The 8,939-nt window shown below is 29.9% G+C and overlaps 1 pseudogene; it reads right to left on the bottom strand.

The window, feature by feature from the left end:
- Positions 1-4,247: 4,247 nt before the first annotated feature.
- On the bottom strand, positions 4,248-8,084 carry LOC125873638 (uncharacterized; annotated as a pseudogene).
- Positions 8,085-8,939: the final 855 nt, after the last annotated feature.

Consider the following 8,939-nt stretch of genomic DNA (forward strand, 5'->3'; position numbering starts at 1 on the left):
CCCCCCCCCCCCCACCAAGGCCATCCCACCCTCACCCAAGCAACCCCCATAAATTTTTTAAAAAATATATAGATTTTTGGAAAATATTTCAAATTTAAATAATTTCATTTTTTACGCCACCCCACACCCCCAGGCCACCCCCATCAATTTTTTTATATAAAAATTATTTTTGGAAAATATTTCAAATTTATCATCGGGATCTTGTCCTAGCTCGGGTGTCAGAGTCGGTAACTAGATCAATTATCGGGGTTGATATTTGAACAATAAATTATTTCCTAAAGAGTATTTTCTAGTCTAAAGCCAAAAATAAAAAATATTTTTCATTCACCAATCAAACATAAAATAATATTTTTCAGAAAGTATTTTCTACTCACCAACCAAACATGAGAAAATAAATTAGAAATTCACTTGTTTTCCAAGAAAACATTTTCCTTCATACCAAACACACCCTAAGTCTTATGTTTTTAAGGAAAATAAAATTTAGAGACTTTTCTTTAGGTTTAAATTAGTTTGCATGGGTTAATGAGGATCTAGAAATTTGATTACTGATTTGCATGAACTTGAAGTTGTTGTAGAAATTCATAAATTTTAAGTCTAAAATTTGTCTATAATGATTTGGATATTTTCGTGGGGTACTGAGGAACTAATAATGGGCTTTAATTTTATTCATACTTCTTATTATAATAAATATAAGCAAGGTCTAAAATTGAAAGTCTATTACATCTTGCCAATTAATTATGATAGGGGTGGAGTTGGGATTTGTATTTACGAGATCTTAATTAATTATTTATATATATTAACTAGTAAACTTGTTCGCGCTTCGCACGATGTGAATTGCATTTTATAAATTTGTTATTAATTGAAAAGTCAATTTATAATTATAGTTTTTTTTTTAAAAAAAAAATTTAAATGTTATAAACTATATTAAAAAAAATGCTCCTATTTGATTTGATTTTCATTCAACAATTAAAATTATGTTCAATAAAATTTTAATATGTTAGCTTTCATATAAAATGTGGCTTACAATAATATTTGAATTTGACTTAGTGGAATGAACAAAAAATTATAGGTACTTTAGATAAGTCGAAAATATTACAAATTTATAAATCATAACAATTTCTCAAACTTTTATCACTTGTTAATAAATCTTCTCAAATGGTAAATGATGTGTCAATCGTGTTCATTATCCTAGTATACTAAAAGTATATAAATAATAATATGATTATATATGTTATATGAAGTAAAAAATAAATATATTTAGACTTTTTGTTTGTTGTTCTGTTTTCCTTTCTGTTTTCACAGTTAACATATTAATTGTTAGTATAAGTTCTTATTAGTGTCAACGTAATATAAATTGCATACACATTCTTATTGTTAAAATTAAATGATATGTAAATCACTTTTTTAATAACTATGATAATTTAATGTGAGTTATGACTATTACTAATTAAGAGTGAAAATAATGAAGATGGAGAAGTCTGAATTCTGAGAAATATGACTTTTTAAAAAAAATAAAAAATAAAAAATAAAAAAGGAGGATAAAATTCTTGATGAAAGAGAAGTGTTACTTATTATTTTCCTTGTTATTTCTCAACTTTTTAAATATCTCTCATATTTTAAAAGCTAAAAACATCAAACATTAATAAGTAATACCATCATCTTCCTTGTTCAATAAGTATATTTTTGATTTATTTGTTGGGTCTCAAGTAACCCTAGTTACACTATTCTAAAATTTTAATTTATCCAAATCTTTTTTTTTTCAATTTCAAAAGGATCTATAATTTAATTTATCTTAATTAAATTATGCATATATAACTTCGATTTTAAATTAAATTTTGAGTATTTGAGAGGTATTACTTATTATTTCCCAATTTTATAAATATATTTCATATTTTAAAAGCTAAAACCATCAAATATTAATACCATCCTCTTTTATAAGTATAATTTTGATTTATTTGTTGTGGCTCAAGTAACCCTAGTTACACTATTCTAAAATTTTAATTCATCCAAATATTTTTTCAGTTTCAAAAGGATTTATATCTAATTTATCTTAATTAAATTATGCATTTATAACTCCAATTTTAAAATAAATTTGGATATTTGTAAAAAAAAATACTATAAAACCTAATAACATTTTTCTCCCCTTTTGATTTTTCTCCTTATTTCCTTATTATATTATTGTTAGAATGCCTATCCTAGGTAAAATAAAATACGTCTTACTAATTATATCCTTTTTTGGGTAATTAATTCAATTCTCCTTTCCTTTTTGATTATTTTATCTAGAATCTCTAAAATCATGTTTCGAAAATCAATTTCTCCTATCATTATGATAACTCCATTAGGTCTCTATAAATTCAACAAAAAAAGATAAAGAAAATCAACTGATTTATTCTACACAAAGAGTTCTTATATTAAAGAAATCTCTCTTGTCAAAGAGAAGAAAACTTTGTCAAAACTAAAAAATTTATAGGAAGTGTGAGGAGCTTCAAGAATATTCTTTAAGATTTTATTTTTATTCATATATCATTTGTTTTGGGATGAAATAAATAATTATATTTTTTTAATATGTTACTTATTTTGGGAGCATTTAGAAATCGTATAAGGAGAGGTTTTGTTTGTGAATAATAATAATAATAATTTGATGTAAAATTAATATTTTTTTTCTTAAATTTAAAACAGGACATTTATCCTAGAAAAATAAATTTTGTTACATTTGAATTAACACTATAACTATATACAAGCTTGCAACAGAAAAATACATGTAGATAAAGTTTGATATATCGCTAATGATTGATATTCTTCAAGCTTGATTCTGACGAGTTCCTTTCACAAATAAGGTCGTATATATGTTGCTCTCTCCCATATTCTAACAAATAAAAATCAGGCATGAAAATTACATACAAAGATAATAATTGTGTAGACAACACTAATAATGCTAAAATAAATAAAAAACAATTTTAAAAAAGGGAAAAATAAGAAAGAAACTTCTTGGAAAAAGAGTTTCAAATGAAAAGAAGCAAAATAAAAAGAAGAAAAATTGAATTCACACTATAACTATATACAAGCTTGCAACAGAAAAATACATGTAGATAAAGTTTGATATATCGCTAATGATTGATATTCTTCAAGCTTGATTCTGACGAGTTCCTTTCACAAATAAGATCGTATATATGTTGCTCTCTCCCATATTTTAACAAATAAAAATTAGGCATGAAAATTACATACAAAGATAATAATTGTGGAGACAACACTAATAATGCTAAAATAAATAAAAAACAATTTTAAAAAAAGGAAAAAGAAGAAAGAAACTTCTTGGAAAAAGTGTTTCAATTTCAAATGAAAAGAAGCAAAATAAAAAGAAGAAAAATTGAAAGGAAATTATGAATGAAAAAAGACAGAATGTTGTGCAGTGTATGCCATTTGCTTTAGTATTTATAGTTAGCAAATTAGTAACATACGAATATGAAAAGATAGATAACGTACATTAGAGTAATTATAATTGAATGACTTTAATTGTGATTATCTTCAATATTTAAGTTTTTTTTTTTTTTGTATTTTAAAATTGAAAAATGGTCAAAAAAACCACAAAAAAGATAAATATTTTTCTTGTCCTTAGAGGCATGCCACATCAGCGATTCTAGATTCAGATTTATATATATATATATATAGAGAGAGAGAGAGAGAGAGAGAGATTAGATTTTTAAATATTAATAACTAGGTTAATTTTTGTAAAACTTCTTTTATGTTATTTATATTATATGTTCTTTATAATAATATTTTATTATAACAATAAAAAATATCCGAACAAATGATATTTATTGATCGAGTTTCGTTTTTCCAACAATTCCAACACAATCTAAAAAATTCATGGGGGCTCTTATAATTTCTTGCCTATTCATTTTAGAGTAGATTGTATTTTGAATTCGGAGAGTTTTCAATAATAAAGTGTGAAATAAGAAGAAATTTACATTATGAAAATAAATTCATCACACAAAATATTATACAACAAAATATTACATGACCAACCATTCATATTATGTGTTTTATTCATACGATTGATACAACAATCTGGTTTAAAAGTAGCAAGCGTATTACTGGTACTAATCTTGCAACTACGTACGTATACCAGAGTTTTATAATAGTTCACATGATGATTTGTTGCGAGGCAATTGGCTAGTCACTTAATCATGGCCTCCACCTAGAGGGTTATATCCGCAGGTGGGGGGTGATGTCCGCCACTTGGAGGATTATATCCACCACCTAGGGTGATGTCCGCCACTTGGAGCATAATATCCGCCACTAGGGGGTTTATATTTGTCATGTGGAGGGTTGTAACCGCCACCTAGAGGGTTGTATCCGCTATGTGGAGGATTATATTCACCAAGTGGGGGTTTATATCCACCAGTCAGGGGTCGTTTGGTACGAAGATTAGTAATGCAGGGATTAGTAGTGCAAAAATTGGTAATGCAGGGTTTATTTTTAACAAGTATTTGGTTCATTGTTTCCCACCTCATTTTGTGTCTGAATTAAAACTTTATAAAAAGTTTTTTTCTAATTATACCCTTGAATTATTATGTAATTAGATCAAGGTAGATAATTGTCGTACAATAGTATTTTTTATGCCCTTCTAACTAGCTAGGAGAAGAACAATTTTGTTGTCATATTTGCTATTTTTCCACTTGAATTATTTGAGGATAAATAGTTGTCATCTTAATAAATTGATCACTCACAAAATGTCAATTTTCAGTTTAAAAAAAGAAAGATAAATTATCTACTTTTAAAACCGAAAAGACAATAAACAATAGTAAAATTGAATTAACCATATACATTTACACATAAAAATTGCAAGTTGTAATTTTAATATGTATGCAATAAACTGTTCAAAATACAAATAATTAGGAAACCATATATATATACGACCTTCCCTAAAGAGAGGTTTAGCAACGATTTGGACAAGCCCAAAATGGAGAGCATTACATTTTCGGCAATATTTTTCTAGAACTTTTTAATTTAAAAGTTTGATAATTACATGGTCAGATTCCAGGGGATAGTTTGTTCGATAGTTGAAATATGGTAGTCATTGGTTAAAGGTCATCTGGAAGATTTATAAATTGTAGACTGGGGATGCTTTAGAATCTCCCAGTCATCAATTGATTATTACAAATCGAAGATGAATTTGAAAAATAGTTTCAACCAAATTGAAAATGACAACTTAGAATCCTTTGTTCTCACTAAAGAACATGATCTCCTCCTTGAGCCTATTAGTAATTTACATGATTCAGACCAAAAAAAATACTATCTAGAGCAATTCAAAAGTGCTTTAGATAAACCTTCCACCTCTTCCTCTCATATATTTTCTCACTCTCAAGTGACAAACACCTACAATATTATTGATATCCTACAAAATCGCAAAAACTCTACTATTCTAGAGCTAGCCATCCAAACATTGCTTTAAAAGAAAAACCTAGTGTTATGCAGAATAACTACAACGCCAACAACATCTATGAATGGAACATGTATGCATGTTCTGAATATAACATTCTCTCCAAATTACAATAGATGACAATGGTTGTCACTGCTTATAGGACCTCCCATAATTGTTCAGACCAACTCACTACCCATGTCCTTGTAGCAGGATTCATTGGCTAGCTTAAAGGATGGTGGGATACAAATCTTACCAATGAAGATAAACAAAATATCTTTCAAAGTATCCGTCTTGACCCTATAGGAAACTCAAACCATTCGAAGAAATTAATTTGTTCTTGCAGGGTAGGTGATTATGGGTAAAAAAAAAGAAAATATAACTATTGGAACTGAGCACACAAGATGAAATTGAAACAACAATTGAATATCAGCCAACCAAAAACCCATTACTATTGGCTCCTCAACAATAGACAAATCCAGTTGCTAACAAGCAACCCTCAACTAGTGTACATAGATTAAACCAACCAAGATATCAAACTTCAACAGATTATGCCATGAAAGGAATCCCACAATCTTTCCTCTTGGAAAATGCAAATCCAATTCCAATTTCTAGTTCAAAAAATGGGCAGATCTAGTTGAAGAAGAAGAACAAGATCAACTAGCCCAAATAATGTCTACCTCGTGGACAGAGGAAGACTTTAAAAACTGACGCCAACTCATGGGTTTTAAAGAACCCACAGTTATGTCCAGTTCCAGCAGGAGATATTTGATTAATCAATACCTTTTTTTCAAATAAATGTGCTCTCAACTGGCGGCAACAAGCCACGCTTCAGCATCTTTTTCACGCTCTGTGGCTGCAACTAGCACAACTAAAGCACCGGTAGAGGTAGAAAACTCCATCAATATTTTACACAAAATACGAGCACAAGCACGGCATGCCCAATACCAAACAAATCAATTTCTTCGCCCGCACCCCAACCTATTTCTTCAAGCGGAGAATCCTTTTCTGATGATTCAGCTTACATAAAAAATGATTGTGTCTACCTACTAATACAAATTGAACATGAGTTTTGGCATTCAAACCCTCAAGAGGTAGCCAAGAAAATACTTTCCCCTAATGCAAACTTCATCCAAAAAACTCCAATGTATACACAAATTTCTATGAGTTCATACTCACAGATACCCGATCTTACTTGTTCAAGCCCCATAAGGATAAACCAACACAAACATATTTTACCCATACTACAGTATTCATTAACAAAATAATCTCACCCAAAGAATGGGGCATGCACCCAGCCAAGTACAAAAAACTTTCCCAGCCATTTGAACCCTAAAACTACAATTACTTTGACTACCAAAACGCATGGATGAGTGCCTTCACTTTCCAAAATAATACTGCAAAACATTCATGAATTTTCCTTTGGGAAAGCAACTTGCTTCTGAATTTCCTCAATGATTTTTGCATCAATGGCGGACGGATCTTCCTATCATTAAATAGACCTTACCAGTGTGTATAAGTTCGTTCAAGATTTCCATGTTTAAATTACAGATCTGACAGTACTGTATACCAAAAAGTGTATAAATATATATATTCAATTAAGATCACAAACGTCATATGGTGACATATTTGTCTTTTTAATTAGTAAATGTTAAACAACTCACAATTCAAATATTGTATTGATTTGTTTTAGATTTATTTAGTAATAAACAACACTCTCTAAATAATTTGTAAGCTAATTTATTTTAATAAATTTACTAGTACAAATATAAAACATAAAATTAATATAATAATTAAACTAATTTGAGAGATATTTTTATCTTTGCATGGACTTATTTCATGGTATTAAATCCCATGTATTACTAATACCTCCAAATAGAAGGTATTAGTAATACATCATATAATATCATGTAGGATGTATAACTAATTCATAATAATACCATACATAATACATGAACTATTTTTTCTAATAGTCCCTACCAAACGACCCCTCAGTGGCTTATATTCACCATGTGGAGGTTTATATCCGTCACTTGGAGGCTTATATCTGTTGATGTGTTCGCCATGTGGGGGTTTATATCTACCACCTGAAGGCTTATATCCACCATGTGGAGGATTATATCTGCCACCTGGAGGCTTATATTCGCTACCTGGGGTTTATATCCACCACCCAGAGGTTTATATTCATTGTTTATTCGCCATGTGGGGTTTATATCTGTTATATTCGCTATGTCCGTTAGTGTCTTCATCATTCTTATAGTCTGATTCAAATTCTACATCAATTGTGAAATTTAAAATTAGATAAGAAATTCAATATTTATAAGAGATAAATAATAAAATTAGGAAAAATAATAATCTTATAGGTCTCAGCCAACTCCCTAGCTACAACTTATCATTGTAAAAATAGCCACAAAAAGGCCAAAAAAAAAATAGAAATGCCTTGGAACCCATCATTGTTTTCATTTTTAAAGCTTAGTCATCATTAAATTACTTGGCAAACAAATGAACCATGACTATTTGAAACGAAAACTATCCTTACTCTGGAGGCCCACAAAAGAGATTTGGGTTATGATTACTTTATAGTGAAATTCCTCAAAGAGGAAAACATGATTAGGGCTTTACAAAATGGCCCCTGATTCGTAAATGGATTCTTCCTCTCCATATAAAAATGGCACCCAAACTTTGTGGCATCGGAAGCGGGTGAAACGATATCTGCTATCTAGACTCGGCTTCCAGAATTGCCTACCAAATACTACGATCACAAAATTATTGCGATGATTGGGAACAAATTAGGAAACTAGTCAAAACGGATGTATGCACCTCATCCACCCTAAAAGGAAGATGTGCACGCATCTTTATTGAAGTCCCACTGAAAATCCTCGTTAAAAAACATATTTTCATAGGGCATCTAAAACAAGGGATACTTTATGAAGGTGTTGAAGTATTATGTGTTTCCTGTGGAAGGCTAGGACACACAATGCAACAATGCCTTTACACTGATCATTCGTAACCCCAAATGAAAAAATAAAGAGAAGACGTAACACCAAATCCAATTTCTACTACAATGAAACTACCTGATAATGCGTGGCAGATTGTGACTTTAAAAAAAGGTAAGAAATCAACACAAACAAACACCCAAACAACAAAGGTAAGAAATAACACAACCATTAAAGCCATAGACGACGATGATTTTAATGTCAACATTATACATGCAGCTACTGGTAAGTTCCTAAACTTTCAATTGTTTAAATATGTACGGAAAAACATTATGGCGTCAGAAACCATATGCACTAAACTAACAAATAAATTTCTCCATCAATGTAACTCTTCTTCTTGCCATGATTGGAAAAAAAACAACGCCGAGGGAGACGCTTCAAATCAATACTAGCAACAGTAAAACACACTCCTTTAAGAGAATGGGGTCCCCTAACCCTGGCCCTATATTGACCCATATGAATCCCCTATCCCTCTAATAATGCCCCCACCTCCAAAAAGGATAATAATCATTCAAATTTCC

The sequence above is a fragment of the Solanum stenotomum genome, chromosome 8 (assembly GCF_019186545.1).
Source record: "Solanum stenotomum isolate F172 chromosome 8, ASM1918654v1, whole genome shotgun sequence".
Taxonomy (NCBI): Eukaryota; Viridiplantae; Streptophyta; class Magnoliopsida; order Solanales; family Solanaceae; genus Solanum; species Solanum stenotomum.